The following is a 16042-nucleotide window of genomic DNA, read 5'->3' as shown; positions in this document are numbered from 1 at the left end:
TATCAGTTGTAGACATTATTTAGTCGCTATCATGTAAACGAGGTAAAATCTTCCAATGTAGTCTACAATTTGTATTTAAATACTACTTTAAAATTTGTATCAGTTGTATCTGTGTCAATATTGTTACTGCTGAGTCAGCTACTATAATCTGATTACATTTCCTTTCTTGCACAACTCTCATTTCTTCTGAAATTCATCAGTGTTCCATTAAAAAATTTTGCCTCATATTCTTTGAACTTATTGCTGAGTCTTCCTGAACTGTAAAAAGCTTGACAATATAATTTTTCCAGACGTACAAACCAGTCGTATAATCAGTATTTTAGTTGTACTTGGTGTACTTTTTCCTAGAGCCAGAGAAGTGATTCCAAGTTTTATGGGGCCTGAGGTGTACACAATTTTGGGGAGCCCTCTGTAAGAACAATTACAAAATTATGGATATAAAATTAAGCATAAAAATTACCATTTATTTAAATGTAAAAAATCACAAATTTCAAAAGCAGAAAGCTACCAGAAACATCAAAGAATCTAGGAAATGCTATATATATATATATATATATATATAAATGTGTGTGTACATATACATATATATGTGTATACACACACACACACACACGCACACACATATATATATATTTGTTGAGACAAAGTCGTGCTCTGTCGCCCAGGCTGGACTGCAGTGGCGTGATCATGGCTCTCTGCAGCCTCAAACACCTGGGCTCAAGTGATCCTCCCACTTCAGCCTCCCAAGTAGCTGGGACTATAGGTGCATATCACCACGCCTGGCTAATTTTTAAATTTTTTATAATGACAGGGTCTCACTAAACTGAGTTCAAGACCAGAAGGCCTTCTGGTTCAAGACCAGTTTGAGCCTCTTGGTCTCAAACTCCTGCGCTCAAGCGACCCACCTGCCTTGGCCTCCCAAACTGCTGGTGTTGTTACAGGTAGTTAGACAGGCATGAGCGGGCAGGAGGGGGCTTTCCCGCCCCCTAGGAATGTTGGGTGATGGTTCAGCAATGATCACATCGCCTCTCTAAAAGTGATAAGTTGGCCTTGCTCTTGTCGCCCAGGCTGGAGTGCAGTGGCACGATCTTGGCTCACTGCAACCTCCACCTCCCGGGTTCAAGCAGTTCTCTGCCTCAGCCTCCCAAATAGCTGGGATTACAGGCACCCGCCACCGTGCCTGGCTAATTTTTGTATTTTTAGTAGAGATGGGGTTTCACCATCTTGGCCAGGCTGGTCTTGAACTCCTGACCTCGTGATCCACCTGCCTCGGCCTCCCAAAGTGCTGGGATTACAGGCGTGAGCCACCACACCCGGCCATGGAATTGACTTTTTAAACTCAATGTAATTCCCTCGAGATTTTTACAAGTTGTTGCATGTGTCAACAGTTCATTTCTTTCTGTTGCTGAGCACTATTCTATGGTTTAGACAGATGTACCACAGTTCGTTTAGCCATTTACTCATTGAAGGACATCTGGGTGGTTTCCAGTCTTTGACTGTTGCAAATACGGCTGCTATGAATATTCACGTGCAAGTTTTTGGGTGAACACACATTTTTATTTCTCTGGGAGAAATGCCTGAGAGTGCAATTTCTGGGTCATATAGTGGGTGCATGTTTACTTTTAAAAGAAACTGCCAAACCGTTTTCCAGAGTGGTTGTACCATTTTATATTCCCACCAGCAATGTATTAATGATCCAGTTTGCCCACTTCCTCACCTGTATCTGGTTGTTGTCAGTATTTTAAAGTTTTAGCTCTTTGGATAGATATACAGTGATACATTACTGTGGTTCTAATTTGCGTTTCTGTGGCAGCTAATGAGGTTGTACATTCGTTCATGTGCTTATTTTCCATCTGCATATCCTCTTTGGTAAAATGTCTCTTCATGTATTCTGCCCATTTTCTTTTCTTTTTTTTTTTGAGATAGAGTCTTGTTTTGTCACCCAGGCTGGAGTGCAGCAGTGGCGTGATCTCGGCTCACCACAACCTCCGCCTCCCAGGGTCAAGTGTTTCTCCTGCCTCAGCCTCGCGAGTAGCTGGGATTACAGGTGCTCGCCACCATGCCCGGCTAATTTTTGTATTTTAGTACAGATGGGGTTTGCTGTGTTGGCCAGGCTGGTCCTGAACTCCTGACCTCAGGTGATCTGCCTGCCTCGACCTCCCAAAGTGCTGGGATTACAGGTGTGAGCCACTGTGCCCAGCTATCTGCCCATTTTCTAATTGAGATTGTTTGTTTTTTTACTGTCGAGTTTTGATAATTCATTATATATTCTAGGTACTAACCCTTTGTTGGATATGTGGTTTGCAAATATTTTCTCCAAGTCTGTAGCTTGTCATGTTATCCTCTTAACAAAAACCCATTTCCAAAAAGACTAATATGGTAAACAACATCTTGGCAAGCTCAATTAAGGAACTGAGAAAAGTGACATGACCACAAAAAATAGGGAGGTTAAATGACACTTTTCCTGTTGTTATAGAAATTTGGCTAAATTCCCAAAGCTGAGAATGATCGTTGGTAAGTGCCCATTTAAAACAGAGAAGAGCTGGATGCATCTAGGCAGGACTAATTAAGAGAGGCAACATAATCACCACCACTCTTCCCAGGCTATGCAAAAGATGAATGGAGATTTAAGGAGATTCTTTCAAGGGAATTCTTTTTTTTTTTTTTGAGATGGAGTCTTGCTCTGTCACCCAGGCTGGAGTGCAGTAGCGCAATCTCGGCTCACTGCAACCTCCACCTCTTGGGTTCAAGTGATTCTCCTACCTTGCCTCCCGAGTAGCTGGGATTACAGGCACCTGCCATCATGCCTGGCTCCTTTTTGTGTTTTTAGTACAGACAGGGTTTCACCATGTTGGCCAGGCTGGTCTCGAACTCCTGACCTCAAGTGATCCACCTGCCTTAGCCTCCCAAAGTGCTGGGATTACAGGCGTGAGCCACTGCGCCCAGCGTCAAGGGAATTCTTAGATGTGTAGCAAGGGATTCAACACTTTTTCCCTCCATAGGAAGGGGAATGCTTCTTTATACCTTTATCAGTGAGATAATAGAGTCCCAAGGGAACTGTTTGTAGAGACAGCGGTTGTCTGCCAGGGGATAAGACAAGCATCTCCCTGCCAGGCCTGATGGTAGCCTTCTAAGATGCAGACACCATTGAGACCACTGTAGAATGCTACCTGAGAGGGGCAAGAAGAGTTTTAGTGGAGGCTATGGCTGTGTCCTCAGGAGTTTTGTGGCAGTTGTGAAGAAACAGACTCATCTCTGCTTCTTGACAGGAGAAGTCTGAAGGCAAACACCTGGGCTGGAGCTGCCCCGTCCACCAGTTGATCAGGCTGCACTTGGTAGTCTGGCAGCATAAGAATGTCAGAGAACCCGTGAGCCGAGGCGACTCCATAGATGTCAGGCTTGAGCCAATTAGGAAGGACCCTGCCCAAGAGAACTGCATGGCAGAGCGAGGCTGTAACAGGCGGTGGGTGTACGGTTTTCATCTGGGCAGGAACTGGTGGTGAACGGCTGGGTCACAAAAGATCCCGCGGGGATCTCTGGACACCCCCAATAGACCTCATGAAAGCCAGTATTGGATGCTTGCCGTGAAGACCTCCTCGACTGCCACACTAGCACAGATGGCAGGGCTGGTTTCCTTGCATTCTTCTCTCCCTTGACCCAGCCCTTGAGGAGTACCGAGAAGAGGAAAAGAAACAGAAAGGAGGAACAGAACCTCCCAGGACTCCAGTCCTGGCTTCTCTCGGGCAGTCCCCGAGATGATTCTTATGAAGGCGATTCATTAGAAAGTGCTCTTAGGAGAAGTGGACAGGAGAATGGGGAATCAGGAAGAGGAAGGGAAGGAAGGCAAGCGTGCGTGCGATAGAAGCTTGCTGTGAGAGGCGGGTTCTTGGGAAAAGAATTCATCAGGAAGTGCTCGAAGGCAAGCCTTGCATTGTTGGTGGTGGTGTAACTATCTCAATCCCACTGGGGGGCATTGGAAACAGTGTAGGTCACATCTCAGAGTTGCCCCCGTTAGGAACAGGGGAGCTGGAGTACTCGCACCTCAGAACGCAACAGTCACGGGCTAACGTCCATTCTGTGACTTCCTGCCTTCTGTAGCGGGGTGAAGGCAGTCCTCCGACAGAGAGACAGTGGTGCTGAGTGTTAAGAATAAAATCGGCCGGCGTGGTGACTCACGCCTGTAATCCCAGCACTTTGGGAGGCCGAGGCAGGTGGATCACGAGGTCGGGAGATCGAGACCATCCTGGCTAACACGGTGAAAACCCGTCTCTACTAAAAATACAAAAAATTAGCAGGGTGTGGTGGTGTGTTTCTGTAATCCCAGCTACTCGGGAGGCTGAGCCAGGAGAATCGCCTGAACCTGGGAGGCGGAGGTTGCAGTGAGCCGAGATCGCGCCACTGCACTCCAGCCTGGGCGGCAGAGCGAGACTCCATCTCAAAAATAAATAAATTAATATAATAAAATCAGCTGGATGTGGTGGCTCACGCCTATAACCCCAAGACTTTGGGAGGCTGAGGCAGGTGGATCACCTGAAGTCAGGAGTTCAAGACCATCCTGGCCAACATGGTGAAACCCCATCTCTACTAAAAATACAAAAATTAGCCGAGCATGGTGGCGGGTGCCTGTAGTCCCAGCTACTCGGGAGGCTGAGGTAGGAGAATGGCGTGAACCCGGGAGGTGGAGCTTACAGTGAGCCGAGATCACGCCACTGCACTCCAGCCTGGGCGACAGAGCGAGGCTCCATCTCAAAAAAAAAAAAAAAAAAAGTTTGCTTTAGTCTGGGCTGGACCTTTGAGACCTGAAATTAAAACTGTCTTTGACAGCTGAATGTATAGGAAGAAAAATCCAAAAAAAAGTCTATTGAATAACAATGAATGACATATTAGTAGATGATGCCTTTTATCAGATTGGGGAACTTTCCTTCTATTCCTAGTGTACTAAGAGTATTTAAAAAAATCATAAATGGATATTGAATTTTGTCTAATGCCTTCTCTGCATGAGTGGATACAATTTTGTGGCTTTTCTTCTTAGATTGTTAATATGCTGGATTATATTAATTGACTTCTGAATATTGAACCAGCCTTTCAGGCCTGAGATAAGCACTACTTAGTTATAGTATATTATCCTTTTATGTATTGCTAGTTTCCAATTGCTAATATTTTGTTGAGGCTTTTATGTCTATGTTCATGAGAGATATTGGTCTGTAGTTTTCTTTACTTGTATTACCTTTGTCTGCTTTCAGGATCAGAGCAAATGCTAGCCTAAAAAAAATGAGTTGGGAAGTGTTCCCTCTTCTATTTTCTGGAAGAGATTGCGTAGAATTGGTGTTACTTCATCTTTAAATGTGTGGTAGAATTCGCTAGTTAAGCCATCTGGGCTGGTGATTTCTGTTTTGGAAGGTTTTAAACTATGAATTCAATTTCTTTCCTTTTTTTTTTTTTTTTTTTTTTTTACTTTGAGACAGTGCCTCTGTCGCCTGGGCTGGAGTCGATGGTGCAGTGATGGCTTAGTGCAGCCTCGACCTCCTGCAGTGAGTGTACAGCTGGCGGATGTATAGCTGAGTTCACCTCTCCACCTCAGCCTCCAGAGTAGCTGGGACCACAGGTGCACCCCACCACACCCGGCTCATTTTTGTATTGTTTTATAGTGATGGAGTTTTGCCATGTTGCCCAGGCTGGTCTCAAACTCCTGAACTCAAGTGATCCTCCTGCCTCGGCCTCCCAAAGTGCTGGGATTACAGGTGTGAGCCATCGTGCCTGGCTAAAATCATTTTTTTTATAGTTCTAGAACTATTCAGTTTATTTATTTATTTATTTTTTATTTGAGACGGAGTCATGCTCCGTCGCCCAGGCTGGAGTGCAGTGGCGCGATCTTGGCTCACTGCAACCTCCACCTCCTGGGTTCAAGCGATTCCCCTGCCTCAGCCTCCAGCTGGGATTACAAGCGCCTGCCACCATGCCCAGCTAATTTTTTGTATTTTTAGTAGAGACGGGGTCTCGTATTAGCCGGGATGGTCTCGATCTCCTGACATCGTGATCCTCCCGACTCAGCCTCCCAAAGTGCTGGGATTACAGGCATGAGCCACTGTGCCAGGCCCTATTCAGTTTATTTATTTAATCTTGGGTAAATTTTGGTAGTTAGTGGTTTTTGAGGCATTGTTCCATTTCGTTTAAACTGTTGAAATTTTGTGCGTAATCAAAATGGTCCTTTATTATCCTTTTAATCTTTTCAGGGTCTGTAGCTAAATCCCCTCTTTTATTCTTGATAATAGTTGTGGGCAAAAGATTACCTAGATGCCAAGGCAAGAGACTGAAGGCACAAACTGTTTCAGTGTAATAAAAAAAATAGTTAGAATAAGAATAGTCATAATACAAATTAGATATAGAGATGATCATGGACAATTATCAATCATTATTATAAACATTAATCATTAGTTTTTAATATTACTGCTTGTTGCATTACTAATATAACCTAGGAATAACCGGCAGGTATAGGGTCAGGTGCCGAAGGGACATTGTGAGAAGTGACCTAGAAGACAAGAGGTGAACCGTCTGTCATGCTCACATAAGGGCCGCTTGAGGGCTCCTTGGTCAAGCAGTAACGCCAGTGTCTGGGAAGACACCCGTTACTTAGCAGATCGCGAAAGGGAGTCTCCTTTCCTTGGAGGAGTCAGGGAACACTCTGCTCCACCAGCTTCTTGTGGAAGGCTGGATATTATCCAGGCCCGCCCGCAGTCATCCAGAGGCTTAAACCCCTCCCTGTGGTGCTGTGCTTCAATGCTCGTGTTCCTTGTCCACTTTCATGTTCCTCCCATACTCCTGGTTCCTCTTCGAAGTTCGTAGTAGAGAGCCGTAGAAGAAATAGTGAAAATCTTAAAGTCTTTGATCTTTCTTATCAGTGCATAGAAGAAAATGCTAATGTATGCTGCCTTCTCTCTCTACTTCGGCTACCTAAAAGGGAAGGGCCCCCCTGTCCTGTGATCACGTGACTTGCTTCACCTTGTCAATCACTTAGAAGATTCACTCTCCTTACCCTGCCCCCTTGTCTTGTATGCAATAAATATCAGCGCGCCCAGCCATTTGGGGCCACTACCTGTCTCCGCGTCTTGATGGTAGTCGTCCCCCGGGCCCAGCTGCTTTCTCTTTATCTCTTTGTCTTGTGTCTTTATTTATTACAATCTCTCGTCTCCACACACGGAGAGAACACTCGCTAAGCCCCATAGGGCTGGACCCTACAAATAGTTTTTTTTTTTTTTTCCTTTTTTGAGACGGAGTCTCACTCTGTCGCCCAGGCTGGAGTACAGTGGAGCAATCTCAGCTCACTGCAAGCTCTGCCTCCCGGGTTCAGGCCATTCTCCTGCCTCAGCCTCCCAAGTAGCTGGGACTACAGGCACCTGCCACCACGCCCGGCTAATTTTTTGTATTTTTAGTAGAGACAGGGTTTCACTGTGTCAGCCAGGATGGTCTCGATCTCCTGACCTCGTGATCCACCTGCCTCTGCCTCCCAAAGTGCTGGGATTACAGGCATGAGCCACTGCGCCCGGCCCGCAAATAGTATTTTGTGGTGTCTGCTTTTTTCCCTCTTCATCAGTTTTCTAGAGGTTTATCAATTGTATTGATCTTTTCAAGTAACCAGATTTTGGTTTCATTGATTTTCTCTACTGTTTTTCTGTTTTCAGCTTCATTGATATCTGCTCTTATCTTTGTTATTTCCTTTCTTTTGCTTCCTTGGAGTTTCTTTTGTGTTTCTTTTTCTAATTTTGTAAGGTGGGAACTTAGGTTATTGACTTAAGAGAACTTTCTTCTTTTTAACATAAGGATTTTATAATAAATTTCTTTCTAAGTGGCCAGGTGTGATAGCTCACGCCTGTAATCCCAACACTTTGGGAGGCTGTGGTGGGTGGATCACTTGAGGTCAGGAGTTCGAGACCAGCCTGGCCAACATGGTGAAACCCTGTCTCTACTAAAAATACAAATATTAGCATGCCTGTAATCCCAGCTACCTGGGAGGCTGAGGCAGGAGAATCGCTGGAACCTGGGAGGTAGAGGCTACAGTGAGCCAAGATCACGCCACTGTACTCCAGCCAGGGCGACTAAGTGAGACTGTCTCAGAAAAAAAAAAAAAAAAAAAAAAGGTATTTTCTTATTGGGTGACAGGTCCCTAAGGCTCTGCTATTTTTTTTCCTATTTTTTTTTTTTCTCTCTGTTACTCAGCTTGGGTAGTGGCTATTGATGTATCTTCAAACTCACTGACTCCTTTGTTATTCCATTCTGCTCTAGGTTCAACCATTGAGTTTTTTGTTTCAATTATTGTACCTTTCAATTTTAACATTTTTATTTTTTAATTTTTAAAATTCTATTTATTTAATTTTTTTGAGATAAGGCCTTGCTATGTTGACCAGGCTAGAGTGCAGTGGCGTGATCATGGCTCACTGCAGCCTTGACCTCCCGGCCTCAAGCAATCCTCCCACCTTAGCCTTCTCAATAGCTGGGACTACAGGTGCACGCCACCACGCCCAGCTAATTTTTAATTTTTTTGTTTTTTTTGTAGAGACAGAATCTCACTATGTTGCCCAGGCTGGTCTTGAACTCATGGCCTCAAGTGACTCTCCTGCCTTGGGCTCCAAAAGTGCCGGGATTACAGGTGTGAGCCACTGCACCTGGCCAGTTTTAATGTTTTTATTTGGTTCTTCTTTATAGCCTCTATTTCTTTACCAAGGCTTTCTATTTTAACATTTGTTTCAAGAGTGTTATCAATTGCTCACTCAAGCATTCTTATAATATCTTATTTAAAGTCTGTCAGAGAATTTCAACATCGTTTTCATCTTGGCACTGCCTTTTACCATCAGGTCAAACATTTAGTTGTTCTTTATATGTCAAATGATTTTGGATTGTATTCTGGACATTTTATTTTATTTTATTTTTGAGATGGAGTCTTGCTCTGTCACCTGGGCTGGAGTGCAATGGTGCGATCTTGGCTCACTGCAACCTCAGCCTCCCGAGTAGCTGGGATTACAGGCGTGTGCCACCATGCCCAGCTAATTTTTGTATTTTTAGTAGAGACGAGGTTTCACCATGCTGGCCAGGCTGGTCTTGAACTCCTGACCTCAGGTGATTCACCTGCCTTGGCCTCTGAAAGTGCTGGGATTACAGGCATGAACCACTGGGCCCAGCCTGTTCTGAACATTTTAAATGTTAATTTATGAGATTCTAGGTCTTGTTTAAATTCTATAGAGACTGTTGATTGAAGAGGCCAGCCCCTCCACACCTGTGGGTGTTTCTCGTCAGGTGGGACGAGAGACTGAAAAAGGAAATAAGACACAGAGACAAAGTATAGAGAAAGCAGAGTGGGCCCAGGGGACTGGCGCTCAGCATACAGAGGACCCACGCCGGCACGGGTCTCTGAGTTCCCTCAGTATTTATTGATCACTATCTCTACCATCTCGGAGAGGGGGATGTGGCAGGACTATAGGGTAATGGTGGGGAGAGGGTCAGCAGGAAAACATGTGAGCAAAGATCTCTGTGTCATAAATAAGTTTAAGGAAAGGTGCTGTGTCTTGATGTGCATGTAGGCCAGATTTATGTTTGACTTTACACAAATATCTCAGTGCATTAAGAGCAGTATTGCTGCCAGCATGTCTCACCTCCAGCCATAAGGCGGTTTTCTCCTATCTCAGTAAATAGAACATACGATCGGGTTTTACACCGAGACATTCCATTCCCAGGGACGAGCAGGAGACAGATGCCTTCCTCTTATCTCAACTGCAAAGAGGCCTTCCTCGTTCACTAATCCTCCTCAGCACAGACCCTTTACGGGTGTTGGGCTGGGGTCTTTCCCTTCCCGTGAGGCTGTATCTCAGGCTATCACATGGGGAGAAACCTTGGACAATACCTGGCTTTCCTGAGCAGAGGCCCCTGCAGCCTTCTGCAGTGCACTGTGTCCCTGGGTACTCGAGATTAGAGAATGGCGATGACTTTTACCCAAGCATACTGCCTTCAAACACATTTTTAACAGAGCACATCCTGCACAGCCCTAAATCCATTAAACCTTGAGTCAACACAGCACATGTCTCTACAAGCACAGGGTTGGGGCTAGGGTTACAGATGAACAGCATCTCAAGGCAGAAGAATTTCTCTTAGTACAGAACAAAATGGAGTTTCTTATGTCTACTTCTTTCTACACAGACACAGTAACAGTCTGATCTCTCTTTCTTTTCCCCACAGTTGATATTTTTGTTTAGCAGGCAATTGACCTGGTTAGGTTGAGGCTGTATGTTCCAACACACCTCTGTAGGGTATGGTTCCAATGTCAGTTCAGTTCTAAAGTCTTTTGATACGTTCTTTTCTGTTTTTTTTTTGTTTTTGTTTTTGTTTTTTTTTGTAGATCTCTTTAGGTCTGTCATGGCTGTGTGCCACTCAGTGGTTAGCGTGCGGCGTAAGCGGTAGTTTGTTCATTAGTTTAGATCTCAAAGTCTTTAGGATGCTAATTAGGACAAGCACAGCTCAGTGGTCAGCCCTGGAGCTCATCAACAACTTTATGGTGTAGCTTTCCCAAGCACACATATCTTCGTGGTCTCCCTGGTACCCTCTGGTTTCCTGCAGCTCTTCTTTTTGGCTCTATCGCGAGAAACTCAAAGGTCTAAATGGAGGAAGGGCACAGAGAAAAAAAAACAATAACAACACAAAGGCATTCTCAATTTATTGGAACTGCAGCTCCCTTAGACAGAGAGGAAGGTTCTTCTCCCTTAGAGTTTTGGCCTCTCCTGGCTCTAGTTATCCCACTGCTGCCATTGCTGCCATGAGGTTGGCCATGGACATGGGCACAAGAAAAGAAAGGGGGAGGCCGAGCGCGGCGGCTCACGTCTCTAATCCCAGCACTTTGGGAGGCCGAGGTGGGCGGATCACAAGGTCAGGAGATCAAGACCATCCTGGCCAACATGGTGAAACCCTGTCTCTACTAAAAATACAAAAATTAGCTGGGTATGGTGGCAGGCGCCTGTAGTCCCAGCTATTCAGGAGGCTGAGGCAGGAGAATCGCTTGAACCTGGGAGGCGGAGGTTGCAGTCAGCCGAGATCCCGCCGCTGCACTTGAGCCTGGACAGAGCAAGACTCCGTCACAAAAAAGAAAAAAAAAAAAGAAAAAGAAAAGAAAGGGAGGAAAAATCCACACAGGAGATTTCCGTATTTCCTGTGAGTGTTAGGAGTTCCTCAAGCTAGGCCTAGAAGGCATTTCCTGGAGCTGCCTCTATCCATGCTACAGTGTTCATCTCCAGAATTTTGGCCATGCTGAACTCAGGTTGGGAAACCGTAGAAGAAAAAATGGTAAACTTGCTGCCAATTCAGTGGTACTTCAAATTCTGGTGTTTTTCTACAACAAACGTGTTACAATTCATTTTTCAGGGTTTTCAATAAGCTGATGCATATGTTCTACCCACATTTTAGAGTTGTATTCAATGGGACAGAAAGGGTGGAATATGTTTCCGTCATTTTACCTGGAAGCCCTCAATACATGTTTAAAGCTAAAATAATACATTTTCTTTTTTCTTTTTTTCTTTTCTTTTTTTTTTTTTTGAGACAGAGTCTGGCTCTATCGCCCAGGCGGGAGTGTAGTGGTGCGATCTCGGCTCACTGCAAACTCTGCCTCCCGGGTTCATGCCATTCTCCTGCCTCAGCCTCCTAAGTAGCTGGGACTACAGGCTCCCGCCACCATGCCCGGCTAATTTTTTGTATTTTCGGTAGAGGCGGGGTTTCACCATGTTAGGCAGGATGGTCTCGATCTCCTGACCTCGTGATCCGCCTGCCTCGGCCTCCCAAAGTGCTGGGATTACAGGCGTGAGCCACCACGCCCGGCCAAAATGATACATTTTCTAAGATCAAAATGGAATTAAATATTAAATATATTAAATCAATAACAAAAAAAGTGGAAAAAAATTCCAAATATTTTGGAATTAAACAATATACCTCTAAATCACCTACGGATCAAAAAAGAAACCGTAAGGTAACTAAGAAAATATTTTTAACTGAATGAAAATCAGAAGATGCTACATCCAAAACAGTGCTTAGATGAAATTTTACAACATTCAGTGCTTATACTAGAAAAAGAGAAAGGGCCAAAAATCAAAGAATCTAAGCTTTTACCTTAAGAGACCAGAAAAAGATATTTATATCCAACGTACGAAAATGAAGACAATAAGAGTGGAAGTCAATGGAATAAACAAACAAAATAAGGACAATTAATTATGCCAGAAACTGTTTCTGAAAAGATCAATAAAATTGATAAAATTGATAGAAAAAAAGTGTGAAGACATAAATTGCCAGTGTTGGCCAGGCGCAGTGCTCATGCCTGTAATCTCAGCACTTTGGGAGGCCGAGGTGCGTAGCTCACTTAAGGCTGAGAGTTTGAGACCAGCCTGGCCAATGTATTAAAACCCCATTTCTACTAAAAATACGAAAATTGACCGGGTGTGGTGGCTCACGCCTGTAATCCCAGCACTTTGAGAGGCCGAAGCAGGTGGATCACGAGGTCAGGAGATCGAGACCATCCTGGCTAACATGGTGAAACCCCATCTCTACTAAAAATACAAAAAGTTAGCCCGGGCATGGTGGCGGGCGCCTGTAGTCCCAGCTACTTGGGAGGGTGAGGCAGGAGAATGGCGTGAACCCGGGAGGCGGAGCTTATAGTGAGCCGTGACCGCACCACTGCACTCCAGCCTGGGCTGCAGAGCAAGACTCCGTCTCAAAAAACAAACAAACAAACAAACGAAAATTAGCTGGGCATGGTGACGCACACCTGTAATCCCAGCTACTTGGAAGGCTGAGGCACAAAAATCGCTTGAATCTGGTAGGCAGAGGCTGCATGAACGGAGATCATGCCACTGCACTCCAGCCTGGGCAACAGAGTGAGACTCTGTCTCAAAAACAAACAAACCAACCCCCAAATTGCCAGTGTTAAGAATGAAAGAAAATATAAATACAGATCCTACATACATCAAAAGGATAATATGAACAACTTTTTGCCAATAAATTTGCCCATAAATAGAACAAAATGGACAAATTACTTGAAAGATACACATTACCAAAACTAAAAATGCAATAGGAAATCTGAACAGACTTACCTGAATTCAAATAAATTCACAATTTAAAATCTTTCAACAAAGAAAATATCCAGTTTCAGATGACTTCTCTGGTGAATTCTATCAACTACATAGGTAGAAATAATTAAATGGAGAAAGTATTTTCTTTTTTTTTCTTTCTTTTTTCTTTTTTTTTTTTTGAGACGGAGTCTCCCTCTGTCGCCCAGGCTGGAGTGCAGTGGCACGATCTCAGCTCACTGCAACCTCCGCCTCCCAGGTTCAAGCAATTCTCCTGCCTCAGCTTTCTGAGTAGCTGGGATTACAGGCGCCCGCCACCACGCCCAGCTAATTTTTGTATTTTTAGTAGAGATGGGATTTCACCATGTTGGTCAGGCTGGTCTTGAACTCCTGACCTTGTGATCCACCCGCCTTGGCCTCCCAAAGTGCTGGGATTACAGGCATGAGCCACTGTGCCCAGCCGAGGAAAGAATTTTCAATAAGTCGTGCTGGAACAACTGTATATATATGAAAAAATCTTATTCATAGTGATCATAGACACACATCAAAGCTGAAACTATAAAAATTATGGAAGAAAAAACAGGCTGGGCATGATGGCTCACACCTGTAATCCCAGCACCTTGGGAGGCTGAGGTGGGAGGATTGCTTGAGGCCAGGAGTTTGAGACCAGGCTGGGTAACAATAGTGAGACCTGTTTTCTACGCAGCAAAATGTTTAACTGGTGTGGTGGTGAATGCCTGTAGTCCTAGCTATTCAGGAGGCTGAGGCGGGAGGATCACTTGAGCCCAGGAGGGGCTGTTTCTCTTGGATTTTTAAAGTAGACAATCATGTCATTTACCAATAATGACAGTTCTCTTTCCCTTTCAACCTTCATATGTTCCAATCACTTGTCTTTCTGTATGGTCTGGAAGAATCTCATGGAGAACTAGTGGCACGAGCGTGCTTTCTCTTGTTCCTAGCTTAAAAAAAAAAAAAAAAAAAAAAAAAATCCTGACCAGTAGCGGTTCTAGGAGAGGGTAAGAATTCGCGGAAAATGTGGCGGAAGAGGGAAACGATCATTGTCAACAGTGAAAGGGGTCTCAGAGACAGAAGCATTTAGGAAAGAAAAGAAGATTGCTTGCCAAGACCTGGCAAATAAATCAGACTTTAGAAGGACAGGCTTGCCAAACTAAAACCACAACAGGTATTGAAAGGGAAATTCTGCAAGATTACCATTGTGAGCACGTTTTTATCAGTCTACTCATGATGGCAAAACCTAGAGCTTTTCTCACATGATTTTCATATGCACAAAAGGTCATGACATACCCAGGCGTCAGCATTGCAAACATCAGGGATAGAGTTGTTTTTCCTAGGGAGTCAGCAATTTATAGAAAATGCTCAATGTTTAATTTATTTTGGGGACTAGAAGGAGAACTATCTTTTTCGTGAAACCCACAAGCAATTTATCAGTGAAATTCTGTCTGCTCCCCCTTCACAATATATCCAGAATCACAACACTTCTGACCACCTCATTTCTCACCTGGATATGACAGCAGCTTCTTACCTAGACTCTGTTTCCAGCTTGTTTCATCAAATTCACAACACGAAAGCCACACCGTTACAGTTAACATATAAGTCAGGTTATGTCATTCCTCTGCTCCAACCCCTTCAAAGTCTGCGTCTCTGACTCAGAGTAAAAACAAATCCTTAATAACAGCCAACAAGGCCCACATTTTCCCCCATCGCTCGTCTACTCTTCTCCTCCCTGACTCACTTCTCTATAAAATCTCTGGCAAGTCTGTGAAATGGATGATCTTCATACGCACCAGACATTCTCCCACCTCAGGGCCTTTGCACTTGCTCTGCCCTCTCCCTGGATCACTCTTCCTGCCAGAGCCCCTTGTGACTTGCTTCCTTACCTCCTTCAAACTTTGCTCAGATATCACCTTCCCAGTGAGGCCTTTCTTGACACTCTGGGATGGTTTGGATCTGTGTCCCCGCCCAAATCTCATCCTGAATTGTAATCCCCAATGTTGGAGGTGGGGCCTGGTAGGAGGTGATTGGATTATGGGATGGATTTCTCATGAATGGTTTAGCACCACCTCCTTGGTGCTGTTCTCATGATAGTGAGGGAGTTCTCGTGAGATCTGGTCTCTCTTTTTTTTTTTGATGGAGTCTTGCTGTGTTGCCCAGGCTGGAGTGCAGTGGCGTGATCTCAGCTCACTGCAAGCTCCGCCTCCTGGGTTCATGCCGTTCTCCTGCCTCAGCCTCCCCAGTAGCTGGACTACAGGTGCCCATCACCACGCCTGGCTAATTTTTTGTATTTTTAGTAGAGACAGGGTTTCACCGTGTTAGCCAGGATGGTCTCGATCTGACCTCATGATCCGCCTGCCTCGGCCTCCCAAAGTGCTGGGATTACAGGCGTGAGCCACTGCGCCCAGCCGTGAGATCTGGTCATTTAAAATCTGATCCCCCGTCTTTCTCTTGCTCCTGTTCTTACCATGTGGGGCACCTTCTCCCCCTTCATCTTCCACCATGATCGTAAGTTTCTTGAGGCATCCCCAGAAACTGAGCAGAGGCTGGCACCATGCTTCCTGCACAGCCTGCAGAACTACGAAGCAATTTAACCCCTTTCCTTGATAAATTACCAAGTCTCAGGTATTTATTTAGAGCAATGTGAGAATGGACTAATACACGCCTTATTCCTGAGGGACATTAAAAATCGACCCTATCTCATATCCCTGCTCTTTTTCTGCAAAGCACTATTGCCATGCGGCTTATGTATATTTTACTCATTTATTTTGTTTATTGGTCACCCACTAGAAGGTAAGCTCTATGAAGGCAGGCCTTTTTTGTCTGTTTACTTTTGAACTCCTGAACTCTGCCTCTTGGGAAGGAAAGTGCTTGGCATGCCATAGACCCTCAATAAGTACTCAAATGGATGAATAAATGTGTATAAGAGTGAATGGACC

Source organism: Hylobates moloch, unplaced genomic scaffold (genome assembly GCF_009828535.3).
Source record: "Hylobates moloch isolate HMO894 unplaced genomic scaffold, HMol_V3 SCAFFOLD_19, whole genome shotgun sequence".
In the NCBI taxonomy this organism is placed as follows: Eukaryota; Metazoa; Chordata; class Mammalia; order Primates; family Hylobatidae; genus Hylobates; species Hylobates moloch.
This window is presented reverse-complemented; position numbering follows the sequence as displayed.